This window comes from Enhydra lutris, unplaced genomic scaffold (genome assembly GCF_002288905.1).
Source record: "Enhydra lutris kenyoni isolate GAN:26980312 unplaced genomic scaffold, ASM228890v2 scaffoldscaffold34, whole genome shotgun sequence".
Classification (NCBI taxonomy): Eukaryota; Metazoa; Chordata; class Mammalia; order Carnivora; family Mustelidae; genus Enhydra; species Enhydra lutris.
The window spans coordinates 9,568,580-9,588,671 of record NW_019154118.1 but is presented as its reverse complement, the minus strand read 5'-3'; the positions used below and the strand labels follow the sequence as shown (position 1 = coordinate 9,588,671).

Sequence of the window (20,092 nt, the reverse complement as noted above, 5' to 3'; positions counted from 1 at the left end):
CAGTTTCTGGCCTCTCTGAGTATCTCAGTTGTTAATTCCACCAGAACAGGAATCCGGGGCTCTGCTCTGAACCCAGGTCAATAATCACCATGGGGGCCTCTGGGTGGCTCAGTGGGTTAAACCGCTGCCTTCGGCTCAGGTCATGATCTCAGGGTCCTGGGATCGAGTCCCGCATCAGGCTCTCTGCTCGGCAGGGAGCCTGCTTCCCTCTCTCTCTCTGCCTGCCTCTCTGTCTACTTGTGATCTCTCTCTGTCAGAAAAATAAATAAAATCTTAAAAAAAAAAATCACCATGAATGGAAGAGAATTCCTGACTTTCAGATATCCTTGTGAATCCCAACCCTTCACCACCAGCCTAGGGAGGGAAGCATTTTAAATAAAATCCTTTTACCATCCCTTCCATTTCCGACATTCATTTCTGAGTGGCATCTGAATGAGAATTTTACAGACATTTCATTTCTCGCCCTTGTTATCATTCCTTCGCTGTCCTCCAGGAGCAGGTTATGACTGAAACCTCTGTGAAGCCCAAGGTGTAAATCTGTGGGAGTGGGAACTTGTGCCTTGGGTGCTAGGTCATCAGGTTAGCAGCATCTCTCCACAAGCAGGGTGATTGTTGCAGGAGGGAACAAGGCCCTGAGAAGGTCAGGGGGGCACAGAGAGATTAATTTTTTCAATGTCATGCTTCCTGTACGTTCCTTAATGACTGAAATTTACATGTGTATGGGAAAATCACAATTTCCCCTGCAAGACCTGAAAGGGAAAACCAGAGCCATCGGACTGTTGCAAGTGGGTGTATCCACTTACAAGGGCGTGTACTGGTGTGACTGGGAGTCTTGTGACTTCTTATGGGGTGTGTGGCTGTGATCATGACTGGGAACTAGAGTTTGTTCCTTTGTGGGTCTGTGACCATGTTTCTGGGATTGTGGGTTTGTGTTTGTGTGTGTGTTGTCCCCCTTTGTGACCATATACAGTTCAATGTGTGTTTCTTTAAAAAAAAAAATTATTTCTCATTTCCTGCATAAATTACTCCACGTAAAGGGCCATCCAGAGCTCAGTTCCTAGCATCCTTTTTCAATAAAGCAATATTATCACAGCCTAGTCCCAAAACTAGTCCCAGGAGAGGCTTTTCCTAGATTCTTTGTCAAACAAAATGTCAGCGACTCACCAGATGATGAGAAGAAGAATCCTTCTTGTTTATTTCCCGAGTGAGGCAGACCTGAAGCAGCTCAGCCTCTTTGCACCCTTTCCCTGGCTGGGTGGACCGCGGCAGGTGAGCAGGTGTAGCAGAGGGGGTCACTGTGACACTCCCTGGGCTCTGCTCTTTCACTGCACTCTTTACCCAGCTTTGTGACTTTGGGCAAGTCACAAAGTCACTTCTCTAAGCTCAGTTACCCCTTTTAAAAACAGGGCTCATAATACCTACTTTATAGGGCCATTGCAAGAATTAAATAACAAACTGGATACCATAGCTCTTTGTAAAAGAACATTTGCATGTTGTGTGTACATATCCTCGCTGAATATAGACATTTATTAATTCCTTCATTCAACAAATATTTATTGAGCACCCAATATGTCCAAAATACATACTGTTCTCTGGAGAGATATATAGGCTTGAGACACAGTTTAGGATGTTATAATCTAGTGGGGTAGACGGAGTGGCAAACAGACAACCACAACCCAGTGGGATAAGTGCTAAAAGAATAGCACAGAGAAGGTTCTAATCTTCTAGAACCATCCTTGCAGCAGCCATGTAGAAGATAGACTGGGCCACAGAGAGAAATCCAGTAGGAGGCTATTGCTGAGCCAAGGTGTGGCAGAGGAACTAGAAAGGAGGAAAACGTGGTCCACTTCAGGTCGGGGCAAAAATGAATGGTTAGCTTGTGCCAAGGTACGCTTACTTTCTACTTCTGGAGAGAGCTTCTGGAGCTGAGAAGGCTTTCTCAGGATGAGGGTCATTCAACAGGCTTGCTGGACAAGGGAGCAGGGGCTCACTGGCTGGAGGGTCAGAACCCTGGGGAAAGGAATGGTAGGGGAGATGTCCGAGAAGGGGCTGAGCCCAGCCAAGCAGAAAGGGAGGATGGAGACATGCAGGGCTTTGCAGAGATTTTCAGAGTGCTTCCAGTGGGTCCGAAGTTTTCTCCAAGAAAGGGAATCCTGCTGGAAAAGTTAAGTAACTTCTCCAAAGTCAGGGCTGGTCTTAACGGCATTGAAAGGGACTTTTGCTCTCCATGATGGAGTCCCAATCACCAGGCTCTAATCTGTGTCTGGTCAGATTCTGCCCACGTCTCTTGACTGCCTTTGGCATTCCTGTGCATCCATTTGTTACCTCATTTAATAAATACACATTGAGCCTGATGGCGGGCCAGAGCTGGAAGCACAAATGCGAGGACCACCTTCCTCAGGGAGCTTGAAGTTTAATGGGAGGGACACCTATTGGAATACATAACGATCATTTAGTGAGATATAGCCTGGAGTGCATGGCTGAGAACCTCGGACTTCATTGTTTAAGAGATATGCTCCCAGCTACTAGGGGAGCAGAAAGAAGGGAATGATTTACCTTGTGTGCAATAGGGGGCCATAGAGAGAAAATGTTACAGAGCTGAATCGTGAAGGATGAGTAGCATTTGGCCAAACAAGACCTGAGCAAATTGTCATTACCATCATTGTCATTAATGACGATGGTCACCATTTTAGAAAGGCTGGTCTAGGTCAGGGCTGAGTACTTGACTATATGCTAAGCACATCACATGGGTGATATAATACCATAAAATCCTAATAAGTGATTTGTGAGCTAGCTGTTATTGTTTGCATTTTACAGAAATAGGAAAACCAAGACTTACGGAAGTCGCACAGCTAGGAGGAGTGAGCTCTAGGATTTGAATCCAAGTTTGTCTGACTTCAAAACCTTTTCCATTCTGCTGGACTATCCCTCCCTATTCATTTATTAATATTGGTGCAGGAGTCCTCTGAAATAATCCATAGTTTGGTCAAAAGCTCTTCATTCAGAGACACATTGAAATACAGAGAATTAGAATGCCTTTGGCAATAAGTAATGAGAACAAAATAGCAAACTTTCAACTGAACTGATTAAGCATTCATCTGAATTAGTATTTTCCAGTAGTGGTTCCTCCTCGTGTGACCGGAATGATACTTTCCATGATCTACAAGGACACAGTACTAACTTGGGTATGGGTGGCCTTCTAGAAATGGAAGGCACAGATCTTATCCTCAAAGATGTATGATGCCATTGAGGAGATGCAGATTAACACAGAAAGCAGAAGATCACAAAATAGAGTAAGGCTGAGGGCCAGTCACAGGATGGGGTGCAAGAGATTGACCTCATTCAGGTGCAGAAGGTCAGAGAAAGACAAGACTTGAGCCTGTCTTTGAGGAAAAGGGACCCAAATGCAAGACCTTGATGGAGCTGGACGGCAGAGAGGAAGGGAGAGAACAAGGCCCTCCAGAAGGGCACATGGCTTAGCGAGGGGGGAGCACGGGGCTCAGACATGGTATGCGCTAGGTCATGAGACAATGGCAGCGTAGCCTGGCTGGAGAAGTGGTTTGGTTGAAAGATCCAGGGGATTCGGTAAGAGAGGTAGGTTTGGGCTGATTATGGGGGACAAATGGAAGCTAAGAAATCCTAATATTGTCTTCTTAGGCCCTGGCAAGCCATTATAGATTTTTGAGCAGGAGAGAATCAGTATAAACAAGTCTGTGAATCATCTTAGCTTCCAAGGAGACCCTCTCTTCCTAAAGGACGGGAATCTGGTCTCTCTGAGACCAGCCTTGTCACTCTGCGGATCCGTGAGGCTTTTGCGGGGACGGGTGGAATCAACAGCCAGAGCGGTCAGAGAATGAGATCACACTGTCAGGCCCAGGCTTTTGTGTATAATGATGAAGACTGATGGTGCTGGTGATGACGGTGATGATGGAACAGAATTCAAAGGGTGAAGGGTTTGGATCCACCTAGCAAACCCATGGCCAGGCTGGAGCGAGCTGCCATGCTTCCTTGACTCGCTCACCCCACAAGGCAGTGAGAGTGGCCTTGGACACTCACTCTGCCCTGGGAGAGGTGCCTGAGGGTCCTTCCATCACCACACTCAGGCCAGAACAGGCCCTGGGGTGGGCTCCAGGGTGGGAACAGGCTCTTTCAAGGCTCTTAGGCCAAAGGAGACAGTGACTCTGATATTTTTTGCATTTTTTGTATTTTTAGATATAGGATGGGGCAGCTTTTTCAGAGTGGGCAGAAAACGGGCCTTTGGTGTGGGCCTCTAGTCAGAGATTTCAGAGGCCCAGGGCTCACCATTGTGTTAGTCACCTGCAAAAGGTATGCGCTGGCCAAACAGGCAAAGGTGCTCTCTGGGGAAGCCTGCCTGTCCTTGTCAGAGGGTGGCCTGGTTTAACGCTTGGAAAGGCAGGGAAGGGCCTGACGAGAGCCAGAGAACCAGGGGTGGGGGCTGCTGGATCTCCCGGAGATCTGGTAGGGACAGATGGGACTTCATCTTCAAGATGGCACTCCCGCCTCCTCCTTTGTCCCTGAAACATCTGGGCCATCAGGTCACATAGGGCCCCCGCCTTCCCATCCATCCATCTCTGTCTGTTTCTGTCTGCCCAGGCTGCCTGTGAAGTAAGCCGAAGTCCCAGGCCTGGGGCAGTAGCACAGGCCGCACACCAGCCTCTAGAGGAGAGGGATTGCACAGGACCCCAAGAGGAAGGGTGATGTGTTTCTCTGGCCAAGATGGAAAAGGCACACTTTGGCCCCTCCCTCAGGCAAGGGAGGTGTGAGTGTGGAGGGACAGCATGCCCGGCTAGGACAGCTAGGACAGGTGGCCACAGCCCCCAGGGCAGTCTCCTCCTGGCACCCCCAGCCCCAGACTATCTCTCCTCCTCAGCACTCTCCGTCATGTGCGTTGCCCTCCTTATGCTCAGAGCATTTGCTGGCAGTGACAGAACGGAGATTACAAGCTGAATTTCTGCCTGGAAGCTTTCTCCAGGCGGTTGGGAAGTAGGTAGTTATCAGTTCCAGGAAAGGAGAAATCCGTGTATCTTGCAACCCTGAAGCGGTGCCCCATGGGGGCATGCTGGTGTCGCCTCAGACCATCCCACCTCCCTTAGATGGGGCCTGATTAGTGCCTGCGTAGGGGCAAGCCAGCTTCTCTTCTCTATTATCATGTGGGTCCTGTCTGAGGGGCTCTGGAGCCTCCGTGCCACGTTCAGGGTAGCATCTGGGGGCAGAGGTAAAGCTAGAGCAAAAAGACAAGACAGAAAATCACGTGGCTGCACCAGGACACGGGGAAGGAGCTCTGGCTGAGCCTGGGTGGCTCAATCAGTTAAGTGTCTGCCTTCGGCTTGGGTCATGATCTCAGGGTCCTGGGATGGAGTCCCACGTCAGGCTTCCCGCTCAGCGGAGAGCCTGCTTCTCCCTCTGCCTGCTGCTCCCCCTGCTTGTGCTCCTGCTTGTTCTCTCTCTCTCTGACAAATAAATAAATAAAACCTTAAAAAAAAAAAAAAGGAAAAAGAAAGGACACAATTAGAGGCTGAAGGAGCCGGCAGGCAGGGCTTGCACGCTTCCTCGCCCTGACCCAGACCCTCTCTCTCCCCACGCCTGCCACTGTGGACTTTGGCGGAGGCGGGGGTGGTGTGGCCGACAGCCAGAAGCAGCAGCCGTCACACATTGGAGGGCACAATTGTTTCCTTATTATCTAGACTGTGAGCACCTCGAAGACAGGGAGAATATGTGTGTGCGCGCGCGCACATGTGTGTGTGCGCGCACCCGCGTGATCTTTTATGCCCAGACCTCAGTACGCGGTAGGTTCATAATACATGGAGGCTCAATTGAATAAATGTTCCCCTGCCCAGAGGGGTGGCAGAGGGCGGGAAGGAAGCGTAAAAAGCTCCCCAAGAACAGAGCTTTCATCTGCCAAGTTGGCCCCAGACACCTGGGAAATGAGGCAGGGACGGTTGACACTTGCAGAGCTCCCGGGAAAGGCCCACCTAACAACTCAGGGCACATCCTCCTCTGTTTTCTTCTGGCAGCAACGTTTACTCAGCACTTAGTACCACAAGCACTCCCTTTGGATGGGTAAGAAATACAAGAGCAAAGACCAGGGGGGAGGTTGGAATCACAAACTGTCAATGTCTGGAATCGGAAGACATGCCACTCGCTGGCTGTTTTTTTGAGGCAAGCCCAGGACCCGACCTTCCTAAGCCTCATTATCCACATCTGTAAAATGGGAACAACCACCCGGAAAGAAAAAGCCATCTCCCATACATTGCAGATAGGATGTAAATTGGTGTGACCTTCCTGTAAGTAATTTGTAAAAAATTTTTAAAAGTGAACATACCTTTGGATTTGGCAGCTCCACGTCTAGAAGCTTATTCTAAAACAATGATCAAGTTCTGGGGCACAATTCAGCTATAAGTTTGGATGTTACTTATGATAGCAAAAACTGGAAATAATCTAGACAACAACTGATAGAAATCTGGCTGAATAATTATAGTATATCCATAAATGGAATGCCATTTAGCCACTGAGATTATAATGTATATTTTCCTTATATGCAAAGGTGTTCGTATGTTACAAATATAAAAAACTGACTATAGAACAGCCTATATAGTATGATACTGTTTTTAAGAAAGAGGAGTTTTATTCTGCATATTAACTGTGGTTAATCTTTGTATTGTGGGATTACAACTAACTTAAATTTTCTCCCTCTTATTTGTCTATTTTGTCCTAATCAGCATATATTGTTTTGTAATGATAATGGAAATGTTGTATTAAAATAATGACCTTTAGAGGTTGCTTTAAGAGTTAAAGGAGACACTACATGTGCAAGCTTTTGGTGAACTGAGAAATTACAGGGATAAGACAGTCTCTGCCCATGAAGAGCTTACAGTTTGGAAAGAGATGAAAAATACATAAGATAACTATAGCATGGAACAGAATGTGGCAAAAGCTTCCAGCGAATGATAAACAGCGTGTTACTTGGAAACACAGAGGAGGTAAAATTACTTGTGGTTCTAGAGGAAAGAACCAGAATGTTTGAGTTGAAATACAGGACTGAGGCCTCAGGAGAAGTGGGAAGCTGTGGGACGGGTTTGGAGAACGGAAAATGCTAGCTTTTGGGTGGAGAGCAGAGAGCCTGTGGGTAATGGAGAGGAGTGGGGCAGGGCGGTTTGGGGCCAGGCTTCAGATACCCTGAAGGCTGCACTTGGTAAAGTGCCATCAGTGAAGCTCTGCTGGTGTCTTCTATGAGCAGGGAGTCCCTGAAAGTTCTGGGGAAGGAGCTGACATGGCAGCAAACCCCTGAGGGGTAGTGAGGTCCTGCCTTGTATGGGGCCCGGGACTGGTGCAGAATGAGGGCGTCTGCCTGGGAAGCTCAGTCTCGAGGCAGCTGACAAGCTGGAGAGGTGAACTGTGGGGTGACGAGGGGCGTGGCAGGCATGGCCAGGGACAGGGCCCATGCTTGGTTGTGTCACCAGGCATGGAAAGGAAGGAAGACCATCTTCTTGCCCTGATGGGAAAGGGATGGGAAGTGGTGGCAGAGTGAAATGAACAGGACACCTCTCCTGGGTTTGCTGCCGGGGGGTGGGGGAGATACAACCCGGAGCCATTCACAGAATTCACCCACAGCCCCGGGGAGGAGGAACAGGCTGGGAGTGTGTGGAGTGGGACAAGAGTCATCTGGTGCTCAGGACATACTCTTCCTCGGTTGGTCCTGATCCCTTGGACCTCTCTGTGTGGCTGCCCCAGGACTGGCCGTGGCCAGGGGAGGGTGGGGGGCACCTGCCCCTCCTGCGGCTCCGAATGTGTCTCTATTCCTCAGTTCCTCTTGGGAGGAGTCTGGGGTGTGGGTAGAGGGTTGGTGTTAACCCAGGAAGCTTTTGTTAATGGAAATTCATTCACCAACCTCCCGATCTTGGAAGCTTCTCTCAGCTCATCCCATCCTCCTAGCATACCCCAGCTCACTCTTTCCTGAAGGCAAGAATTCATACCCCGTCAGGACCCGGATGCTGTGTCTCTGCCATCCCCAGCCCCAGTGGTGCCTGTGTTGGTGAGCACGCGTGCCTGCACACGCACACGCGCGCCCACGCACACACCCACAGACACACACACGCGCGCACACGCACACTGGAAGGAAGGCGGGAAAATCTTGTTCAGGCGAATGTCTAAGCTTCCGTTTCCCCGCCGCAGCTCCAAGCCCAGGTCACTGTTTAGCTCCTCCTGTTGTCATGTCACTGGTTAATTACATTCTTTACTGAGGTGCAAATGCGTTTTTACAAGGAGACTAAGATGGTGTTAACTAGGAAGGAACTGTGAATGTTAAAGATGCATTTACGTCTGGTTGCAAGGCTGCAGCTCTTGGCTGGAAGGGCTCCCCTAAGCTGCCCTGCGAATGCACCCCGGGCATCAAGCTGCCCTCCTCCCCTCTCCCTCCCGTGACCCTGCCATCCTAGCCCCAAAGGTAGCCTCCTTGGGGTTAAATTAGCAACTCAGTCCATGAGGAGAAAACCAATGTGTGTGTCTGGGAAGTGTCGGGCGAGGCCTTAGAACAGTGCAGACCACCGACCTTGGTTTCTGGACGTCTTGGTTCATTTCAAATACTGAGAACCAAAATAATTCACTTCGATCTAAAAATAAATCAGTAAGTGGTCCAGCCAGAGCCGACTTTAAGCCAAGGCTGTCCTTCACTGCCCATCTCTGCTTGGGGTCCATTGCCCTCCTGATTCTTCCTCCCTGCTGCCCACAGGTCCCCTTCCCCCCACCCATTAACATCTCCCCAGAACCCCAGCCAAAGCCTGCCCCTGGAAAAGGGCCCGAGACTCAGCCACACATCTGAACATGATGGCTACTCGTCCTTTGAGTTTCCTACAGTTTCAAACAAGTAGGCAGCTCCGCACTAACTAGGGCCCAGAATCCCTCAGACTTGCCCGCACTCTCGGGGAGAGAGGGCCAGGTGTACAACTGGTATCAGGAAACCAGGTGGGTGACCACAGCGTACTGCAACTGTGTGACAAGGACGTGGGCTCTCGAATGACTCGGTGGGCCTGAGCAGCCACACCGAGGAGAGAAACTGGCATCGTAAACATGGCAGGGGGTTCTGTGGAGGAGATGGCATACATCCCTCAGAGCCAGAGCGCGTGCCCCCTTGGTTTCTGATCACCCGGGGCCTCTAATCCCTTCTGAAAGCTGCTCTGCCCTCTTTTACAGGTGCTTCGGCGCTAGCTGACAGGAAGAATTTCCGGCCCAGCTGGGAGTGAGAAGAGGGAGTGAGTCTCCTGAGGGCCATCCTCGAGTCGCCAGGATCACCCAAACAGTAAGAAATGCTTCTCCATCCTTAAACACATAGGTAAACCCTGCAGGCAGATGATCTTTTCTTCTGGAAACTTCGAGAAGCTGCCCATCCCATTAGCTGGCTCGTAGCTCTTATAAGCTGGGAACCCACAGTACGGTATTGTTTTTACGTCTTTCCTCCTCAGCTCCTTGAAGACAGGGCCAGAGCTGTGCCTCATTCCTGCGCCCCTCTCTTTTCTTCTCCGTAGTCTGGGAATAATGAAGTGTTGTAGACGCGGATGGTTGGGCTGCTGCTTCCATCCACCATGACCATAACCATCATAAACCTTCTGGAGCAAGCGTTATCACTTACGAATTGCCTGGGGGTCTTTGTTAAGAGGCACTACCTGGGCCTCGCTCCAGAGAGTCTGCTTTTCTAAGCCGAGGTTAAGACCAGGAATCTGCACCCCAAGTGTTTTTGATGAACACGGAGGAAACTGCATCCCAGGTGTTTCTGATGAGCTCTGAGAAATAGTTCTTTAGAACCTATAAGGCATTTTGAATGGAGACTCATTTAATCCTCTTATCAGATAGGGTTTTTTAAATCCCCTTAAGTAACTTCATGATCTCAAAGACATTAAGTACCAGTATAGGCAGGGATTTAGAAATCCAGTTATCCAAAACAACCCCTCTTTCTTTCCAGTACTCATGATAAGGACTGGATCTGTTGTGGTGAGGCTGGGCCCCGACTCCAAAGGACACTGCCCAGGACTTCATGTAAATTTCCCTGCTGTCTCAGGGCTGCCGTGACCTTACGGGTCATCAGCTTTCATTTTGGGGGCAGTCATTGCCCAGTTCCTCCCAAAAGCTGGTTTCCCCGGAGAGAGGGAGAGGCAGACAGTACTGGAGCAGAAAGGTGAATGTTCTGGGGCCAGCTCCCCAAGGTAGGCAGGCCACAGGTATTCCGGGGGGAACATGGGCAGAACTGGCCCCCCCCCAGTGCTCATCCTGGTTCCTGTGCTTTCTGGCCATTTGGGGAGCTCTGTGTTTTAGGGGTAGGGAGGTGTGGGGAGCATGCTGAAGCCTGCTATGGCTCCTAGAGGTAAAAGCCAGAGAAAAAGAGAAAAAGGCCTATGTAGGGAGCTCAAGTCTTCACCCTAAGTGTAGGTTCTACAATGCCCATTTCTGGGACAGAGATCGCTACAGACGATGGTGGTGGTGAGGCCTTAAAGAAGATGGGAAAATTATAAAAATAAATAAATAAGAGAGAGAGAAAAGAAAGAGAAAAAAGAGAGAGGGTCAGAAACTCCCGGTGAACCCATGTGGACAGGTGTCACTGCCAAGTCTGGTGGCTTTCCCTGGGCCTGGCTCTTGTACCGAGAGCCCAATTGCTCTCCACGCCAAGACTGCAGGAGCTCAAGTCCGAACAGGCCAGACCAGCCCGGGAGAATGGAGGTGGCTCTGGCCTCCTCCATTGTGCTAGGTTGAAGGGAAGGATGGAAATGGGTTGAGGGACTGCTCACGCCTGCCTCTTTCCATAGAATGGAAAGTTTCCGTGGATGACTTAGAGCAACCTCATATAGCCCTCTGACATTCCCCCTCCCTCTCCCTCCCCATTCCTCCCCCATCCCCCCACCCCTCCACTGCCCACTGGACTATCTCGCTGAGTGCCAGTCTGGTCTGTTCGGGGACTAAACGCAGTTGACACCATCGCTGGGATTGGTGCAGTCGGCAAGGACAATTTTTGCAGCTAATGCTGGAAGGGTGGTAATCAGAGGAGCCGCCAGCTGTCTCACTTAAATTCTTAGCTCTCTCGCTCTCTTTTTTTAAAATCGTTTTGCTTACATAATCCACCCCCTTTTTATTTTCTAATTCTCTCCTTGCAAAGCTGGCACCAGAGGGGAAGGGCTGGGGCGGAGGGGGTAGCAATTACACATCAGTTTGGGGAGCATTTACATTTTGCAATTACAATTTAAAAATAAGCCTCGTTAATGAGCTCCACGTGTCAACGACAAACCCTAACTGACATACTCTCCTGGGCTTGCCTGCCTCCCCCTGAAGTCAGAGGCTCGGTGGAGGCAGAGGTACCTAGGGAGACACAGGGCGAGGCCAGGGGCAGCATCGGAGGGCCCACAAGAGCCGTCAGTGTGCCCTTGAGGTTGGTGGAGGACAGGTGTGGGGCTGGGCACCTCGAAACCTAGAATTCGGCGCTCCAGCTTCCCTCTCTTCCCTGCACTCATGCTCCGTCTCAGCCCATCTCCCACCGAGAGCTGACACAGCAGGACCTTGTGTCCTCAGCTGTGAGAAAGGGAGCTTCCACTGCTGGTACCCTCCGAGGTGGGAATTTTCCGAGCCCTGTAGAGCAAACATAACACCTAGTCCCCAGAAGCCAGCCAGCCAGTGTGCCTGGATACTCCTGGACTGGGTAGAGGGACTGATCACACAGGCAGGGAAGGGAACACGGGAAGGGACCGGGATTAGTTGCATCGCAGTTGGGGAAGGACACATCTCCTCTTATAGTTGGCTATCCTATATTTCATGAAGCCCTCTGATCTCTTGGGCTGGGACTTTGGAACCAGACACATCCAGATTCAAATTCTAGCTCTGATATTCCTTGGCTGTAAGGTTTGGGGCAAGTTAAGTAACTTGGGTTTTCTGACTAGCATTGTCTTTATGCAATTGGGATAATCGTATTTACCTTAGAAGTCTTCTTTGAGGATTAAATGAGGCGATATAGGAGAAAGCATCTCATCCAGCAGCTGGCACAAGAAATGTCCCGTCAAGTTCAGCTCCTCACCATGCCCCTCCCCAGGAGCCCCAACATGTTTCCTCCTGCCCCCATTTCCAGCCACCAGGGACATTAAGGAAGGGCATTCTGGTCTGATTTTGCCCCGTCTCCCCTCCAAGTCAAGCCACCTGTACCCTGAGCAACTCCTGAAGGGGATCCCCCCACCCCCTTCCACTCACACCCTGGCCAGCTCCCTATAGGATTCTCTGCAGAGCCTTGGCCTCAGGCCTCTGTTCCCACCTTCCACCTCTCCGGGGCTGGCTCCCGACTCCGGCTTTCAACAGCCCAGTTCTCTTTTCTGGACAGAACTTCAACCGAGTGACCTTTTATCAGGCCCCACCTATGTGCTTTTATCTGTGAAATGAGGGAGGTGGGCCAGGCGCTCTCTGAGTCTTGACCTCTGTAAGGCTCCAATGCTCCTTCCCCAGAAGCTTCCACAGGAAAGGCTTTCATCTCCTGAGCAGCCTCATCCAGGCCAGGCTTGGGGCTGACCGCGTATCATCAAAAACTGACACATGGTACTTGAAACAGATATAAAATAGCTCTTCCCTGTGGCAAAACCAGAGACGTATCTTATACAAATCTGAGACAAGGAGGACTTCCAAAAGCAGGCCCCTTGACATAGGGCGGAGAACACAGAAAGGAAGATATCTCACTAGTTCAGGTGCTTAGGCAAACCATTGTTAAATAGCATGTTTTACATACTGTTCTAAGAACTTGCTTTTTTAACCTAGGCTCTGTAATGGACAGCTTTCCAGGTCAAAATAGGTTGACTCCATTGTTTTTAACCACCACATAATATTCTCCTCTGTGGATATTTCATTACTTATTTTAGGAATTTTTAAAATTAGAAGTAAAGGGTACATGAGGGAAAAACAGTGTAAGAGATATAAAATAGAATAAAAAGGGTCCCTTCTTTCCCCTACCTCTACCCACAAGGTCCAAATGACCCAAAGTCAACTACAATTAACAGTCTCTGATTTTAGTTATTTGGTGGCTGGTGTTTCCTGTGTTGTGTTATGTAATATACTTAAATCCCTCTTTCTTAATTTGTGTATTTATCTATTCACTCCTTGCTATGCAAGCTGGGGAAATTAGCATGTATTCTCCCCTTCTAGATTGACTTAGTTTGATAATTTTTATTAAACCATATTTGCTACTATGTTTGATGTATAGTATTATATATAATATAGTGTGTCTATATATTACATGGTATATATTGCATAGCACACAATGATTTATATCATGAACTCTATGTTATGTGTAGTCCGGATAATAGTAGCTTTATAGAGTTATAAGATGTACAGTCTCACTGTAGCTCCCTCTGCATTCCTAGTACAGGTAGAGTGTAGGATAGAAATATTATCTGACCACAGAACTAAATAGTGTGATTTGACCAGGGGAAAGGAAATGGAACCGTCTGTTGTGACAACTTGGCCGCTGCAGTAGAATCTTCTGAGCACCCCCACCATGTACCGCCTGTCACCCCCCCACCCCCCCATCCCCTCCAGCCTCCTCCCTCCCACTGGCTCCCGCTGGACCGCCACCATGTCTTGCGTGGACACTATTCTCTTCGTCTAATTCCTCTGTTTTACTGAAATACCACCTCTAATTATTTTGATAGGGATGAGTGGGAAATAAACTCTGAGTTCTTACATGTCCAAAACAGACTCTACTTTGCCTTCAAACTTGATTGATCTTCTGATAGAGCTCAGAATCCCATGTGCAAACCCTGTTCCTCTTAGGTTTCAAAGACATTATCTTACCGTCTTCCTATTTCTGATCTTGCAATGAGAATTTAGGCAAACTTTCAGTTTGTTTTTCTTTTGCAAGTTCAAAAACGTCACCACTGTGTGCTAAGGCTTGAGATTTTATTTGCTCCTTTCTTTTTTTCATTACCCCTGCTCACGCCCTGGGATCACTTTCCATCTGAAGTCATCTGTCTTGCTTCAGCTCAGGGAAATGGTCATTTCATTATTTCTTTGCTTATCCTGCTCACTTGTCTCCGTTTGCTCCTGGAACATCCATTGCCCAGCACAGAGCCTGGTACATAGTAGATGCTCAGTTAATGCTTATTGAAGTTATTGCTTGGGACCTAGATTCTGCTTAGGTCCTTATTTTCAACTCACTGCATGGACCTGGACAAGTTTTCTCATTTGAACAGAGAGGTCAGACCTCGTGACTGCTCGAGAGGCTTCCACTCTGTGGGTCCTCTGGCAATCTGCCCTGGAGCTTTGAGTCCCTGCTGATCCTGGGACTGGGGAAGAAGCTGAGAGTGAGAAGTGAGAGGAAGGCAAAAGGTGGGCAGTAGGGCAGCCACAGTGGCCAGCCTCCTGAGACGTACATTTCCCTGAACCTTTCATCGGTTCAGCAACCCCAGCCTGTCCCCCGTGGGGACCTCTCTCCTTGACCTTCCCAATCATTCTTAAATGGGCCTCCTTTCCTCTTCATCTCTGCTCCCTATACCTTCTCAGCTCACCTCCACACAAAGCTCCCATTAGTGAAATAATCCTGACCATGGCAAGTGTCTCATTAAGTGAGATCTTTTTTTTTTTTTCACTTTTATGAATCCCAGGACAAAGAGACAGCAGACTTCCCTCTGCAATCCTGCACAGCAGGTGCTCTGACCTGAGACAGCCGGGCCCTAAAAAAGAGAGGAAAGATGAGAAGTCCCTGCCAATAGATAGCTCGGCTCTGCCCCAGCTTGGGCTACCTTGTACCCTGGGGGAGGCATCTTGGATGAGAATTCCCCACTTGCTTTTCATCCCCACCCCGGAGACTGGCTCTGGGAACAGACACCTCACATGCAGCTCCCCTGACTGCCCAGACCAACCTGCTCTGGACAGAACCTCTAGACCTGGGAGCCAAGATGATTCGTTCCTTTTCCCTGAGAGGGCCAGACGCTGGAAGATCCAGGTTCACAAGGGCTCAGATCCCAGAAGATCATTCTCTGTTCTAAGTCAGAGCATCCTAATTGGTCCCTAAGAGCCAGAGTCCACCATCTTCTCTCTTCTCGCATCTCCTGTCCTTGCTGTGCCATCCCCTCTTACTGGAGAGAGAGGAGGGGAAAGTGAAAGGGCTACAATTTTGAACGTCAAGTCCACAAAGATTCTGTACCGAAGGCAGGCATGAGAGCTTAACGATAGAACACGAGTTGGCACTGCCAAAAAGGCAGAATTAAGGTTCGAGGTGAGTTCTAACTTTCAGACAAGCCGCTAGTATTCAAAGAGTCTGCTGCTAGTATGAAACACTTCTCCTCAGTGCCTGAGTGCAGCAGAAAGGGCCAGCAGATGACTAAAGGTTTCCTTATTAGAAGCCTAAGAACTACAGCCCCCTTTCCAAGGCTGGGGTTTGAAGGGGCTGGGCTTGGCAGGGGGACAGGCAGGAGCCAGTGGGAAGGAGAACACAGCTCTGGTCCTCTGTACTTTGTTTAGCGGCTGCCTGCTCAGGAGGCTGTGGGGACCCCGCCCCTGGCCTGTAGAGATGACCTAACTGGTCCCCCATTCGGACCACTGCCCAGAATCCATCCGGGCTGGGAGAGGAAGAAGGTGGGAAGGAGGGTGCACAGGAAGGGACTTCTGCAGGGAGAGAAAGCTAGGACTTGGGGAGCTATGACAAGAGATGGGCTACCCCCCCAAGGATGGGCTGCCCCAACTTGAAAAGCCAACGCTGTGCAACTGGACAGGCTTTCCAAAGCTGGAGCCAGGTGCCTCTGAGCCTGTGAGTCATGGGCACCCTTCCCTCCAGAACAGGGACTTCTCTGCAGCTGTGGGTGGTCCTGGAAAACCAGGGGCGGGTGGGGAAAGAAGTCCAAGCCGAGACATCCATGGAGAGCAGACGGCCAGCGGACTGCACGCTCCCTTCCAGCCCACCCCAGCCCCGGCTGGGCGGGGGGGCACCTGGGCCGCAGTAGGGCCCCACAGTCCTGGCTGACAGGAAGGAGACGCTGACGGAATCCCAGTCACCGTGAGTCAGAGCCCCAGCCCCAGCGCCACGGGGTGTGGGGTCAGGGCCCTGGCTGGCCCGGCTTTAGCAGGGCACAAGTCCCCGGACTCCGACTCCCAGACAGCTAATGCACACGATCGAATTCCCCATTACACATCGCCCCTTTGGTGCAGCCTCCCCCAACGGATTTCTGTCATTTCATATGCGTCCTTTAATTGTGCCCCCTCCCTTCCTGACGGCAACCCCAGTCCAGCGAGTGGAGACTCAAGATGAGCCTCTCTCTCTCTCTTTTTTTTTTTTTCAAAGATTGATTTATTTATTTGACAGAGAGAGAGAAAGAGATCACAAGTAGGCAGAGAGGCAGGCAGAGAGACGGAGGAAGCAGAGCCCAATGTGGGGCTCCATCCCAGGACCCTGAGATCATGACCCGAGCCGAAGGCAGAGGCTTAACGCACTGAGCCACCCAGGCACCGGAGATGAGCCTCTCTTTCAGCTTCCTGTTCCCCGTCTTTGTCTCCGTGGCGTGATCGGCATGAGACCCCTACTTCTCGCTGCCAGCACCACTACCAAGGTTCCCTCTTCCACTCACTTTTGTGAAATAACAGCAGCAAACCGTAATGAAATATTTAGATAACTGCGGACCTGCGCCGCTGTCCGAAGCTGCCGGGGCTGCCGAGGGGGGCCTCCATCCACAGGGGCGAACGAAGCCTGCGTGCCTTAACGGGGCTGCGCATGCCCAGGGTGGATGGCTATCATAGAATTCACGGAAATCCAGGACGTGGGGAAGCGTATTGGATGCTACGACCCAGCTGGTGGCTTGTCTCCACAATCACTCTTGCCTCTTCTGTATTTCTCCCACCTGCTGGGGGGCTCACTCCTCCTCTGGCATGCCCCTCCTCCACCCTGAGACTTGTAGGTTAAGCATTCGGTCGCAGACAGCAGACCATGGGTCACATTGGAAGACTTCCTCAATGGCTCCGAGCCTCAGTTTTCACGCCGGTGAATGGGCACAGCCCTCCTGCTTACACCAGGCAGTGGCTGGGGAAAGACACAAGGTTATCCGCATCAGAAACTTAGCAAAATGCCTGGGGCCTAGGGAAAGCTCAATAAATAGCAGCCATTATTCGGTCCATTTACCATCTCACTCCCCTCAAAATTTGCTCCCCGGACACAAACTCACTCTCCCGGAGGTGTACATGACTGCTGGAATTCGAAGAGCTCTGTTTTCCAGATTAGTTTGTTCCTTTCACATTTTAACAGTAAGCCAAAGAAATTAAATTGTAACTGTGTACATATCCAAGTCCCGTAAGGAGATAGAGCTTGTGAAATTGTACAGCAGAGGATTTCTGTCCCCTAAAAAGGAAACGTGAGGAAGGGCCATCATCTTGTCTACCGAGGAGCGCAGGGTTCAGTGGGCGAGATGGGGCACGCGGGTGGGAAGCAGATCCCCCACGACACAGAAACACACATAGTGATCGTTCACGCTTCCGTGCTGTACTTCTGCTTCAAGGAAGAGTAGAGTTTTGAGCAAAATTTTGATGAAGGAAAGGACACAAGAGTGTAATACAGAGACCTTAATGGCAGATGAGACGCACGGCAAAAAGCATGGAGGAAAACTTTCATAAGGTGATAGAGGGCGTTTCTGCTCAGCTGGGGCTGGAGACCAGTTGGCAATGTCCAGGAATGGGCTCACTGCCCAGCATCACTTTGTCTTTCGCACATGGCGGCCATCATCCTCCCTTCCCTGGGGCTCCCCCCACCCCAACAGATGAGGAACACAGAGCTAGTGTCCCCGCTTTCATTCCAAACAGCCATGAGGACCAAGCTTGAGGGAGGCTCCTGGGCAGCCTTTCCTCCCTGAGCTGACCTTGTCGCTATGGACGCTCCTCGGTCTCCCTCCTTTTTCTCACAAGCTCCCCTAGGCCACCCCAAAGGCCTAGGGAGGAAGGACATCCATTAGCTAGGTGAGGAAGTATCAGGGATGAGTGGCTTTTCTGTGATAAACTGAGCCCAGAGAGCCACTTGCTTTAACAGCCATGACTCTTGAGTGTTTTTTTCTGGAGGCAATTTTTTAGAAAACAGAACCACGTATCATCCTGCCAGAGGACGTGGTATCTTCCTAAGAGAGAAAAGGGGCCCAGCTGACCCTCCTCGGAGCATCAGGTTCCAGCAGAATCTGAGAGCATCACAAGGGACAGATGGACTAAGAATCTGGGTCCCTTATCCCTATGGATGCCACCCCCCGCCCCAGTCCTGTGGCTCTAGCCCACCCCTGTCTTCCCTCCTCTCTCCAGCTCCTTGGGAGTGCCGTTCTCCTAGTGTGCCTGCCTCAGAGAAGAGAAAGATTTCCGAAAGGGAGGGAGGCAGAAAGGGCAGCAGGGAGATGGCTGCTTGGCTCCCTCCATCTGGGCTCCCCAGCATCTGAGCTGTTCCTCTGTCTCTGCTGAGTTGTGAGCCTCAGGGGCCCAGCCAGTGTTGTTTTCTCAGCTCTGTTCCCGAGCAGCCGTCAGCTCTTGACAAATAATAATAAACCTGGGAATCAGGTTTGTCGAGGGGGATTTCGGTCCCTGGGTTCATTTTTAGATTTGTTTCTCTCTCTCTCTCTCTCTCTCTCTCTGTGTGTGTGTGTGTGTGTGTGTGTGTGCACGCGCGCGCGCGCAGACAGGAGAGCACATGATGGTGTCTTGGGGGAGCAGGCTGAGGCTCCCAAGTGCACTGGCAATCCACCCTCACTCTAGCTACCCAAGAACGGGAAGGCTCTCCTCTGCCCCTGATCCTGGGGACTGCTTGCACATTTAAAAGATAAGAGAAAGAATTGAATGAAAGTCCTCTAGCTCTCTCCTTTCCCTGTTCCTCCCCGCCTCTCCCACTCATGCTGTTTGGGTAGAGCTGAAGGGGGCTGGCCATGAAACAGAGGGGACAGAATCCCAGCTCTAGGTTCGAGAGTTGCCTGAGCCATGGGTGGGAACTTGGCAACAGGCCCAGGGAGAGGCTTCTTGATGGAACCTTCAGGTGGGCCCCACCAGGCCAGGGGCACGACCTCCTGGCCTCCACTCCTGAGATGCAGCGCTAAGGGGAGGGCTTTCCTGGAAACAGGAAAATGCTCAGAGTCGAGCATTACAGGCAAAAGCTGGACCCAACTGTGGGTGAGCTTGAAATTTAGGGCCCTACGGTGGGTCCCCTCTGGAGCGAGCAGCACCCCCTTCCAGCGGTTAGGGAGTGGCCATTGGAGGTCATTGCTGCCATCCCCCAGCCTCCAGGCAGGCAAAGGTGCAAGGCACTTACCTGTGAGACACGTGCGGGGATGGCACTTACCCTGATAACTGGCATGCTTCCCCCTCCCTTTCTGTTTTTTTGTTTTATTTTGTTTAAAGAAACCAAAGGGGGGAAAATTGCCAAGTTGTGAAGTGCTTTAAGAGGAGATGAGAATCTTCATCAAAATGCTAAAAGCTGGAGGGGGAGAGTAATGTGAAAACTCTTGCCTGCTATTTATGGGATTGATTCTCAGATCAAGAAGAAGCAAGCAGTCGGATGAAAGGAATTATTGTTAAAGCTCCTCGGTAGGAAGATCTAATGGACAATTGCTGCTATCAGGGGGAATTAAATTGCTGTTTCAGTTTGTAAAATATATCAGCAGCTTTTTGAAGCTGGGAAAGGTGTGACAGCCCAGGCAGGGAGGAGAGTGAGGGCTCTGTCGCTTCCTGGCCCCGGTGTGGGGAAGCAGGAGGCAGGCAGGAAAGAAGGGCTGGGAAGTCGCTCTCCTAACTCTGACCCTGGTCCACATGTTTGAAGCCAAACTGCAAAATAGCTAAACTGGTGCGGGGTGGGGGGTGGGGTCGGGGGCAAGGCGGCAGCCCTGAGGGGCCCAAAGTCTGGGCCCTGATGTTCTCAGAACCCCCATGAATCAGGGAGGCGTGGCAGGAAACAGGAGGGCAAGGTGGGGGGCTCCCCTCTGGGCAGGGCAGTCAGGGGGTGTTGTGGTCTGTGACCACCAACAGACCCACTCACAGCCAGGGCAGAGTCGAACCCTCTGCCTTCTGTAACTCCTGAGCGTTCCCTCCCTAAACTGCGGCAAGAGGGATCCAG

At 50.6% G+C, this 20,092-nt stretch overlaps 1 protein-coding gene across 1 annotated transcript in view; it reads left to right on the top strand.

Moving 5' to 3' along the window:
- The window catches only part of LOC111153807 (PBX/knotted 1 homeobox 2), a 254,837-nt gene that overhangs the window by 152,457 nt on the left and 82,288 nt on the right, over positions 1–20,092 (top strand). Inside the window, exon 3 of the mRNA XM_022513052.1 lies at positions 9,211–9,316. The gene's annotated coding sequence lies outside the window, so the exon portion shown is untranslated. The remainder of the gene's footprint in view (positions 1–9,210; positions 9,317–20,092) is intronic.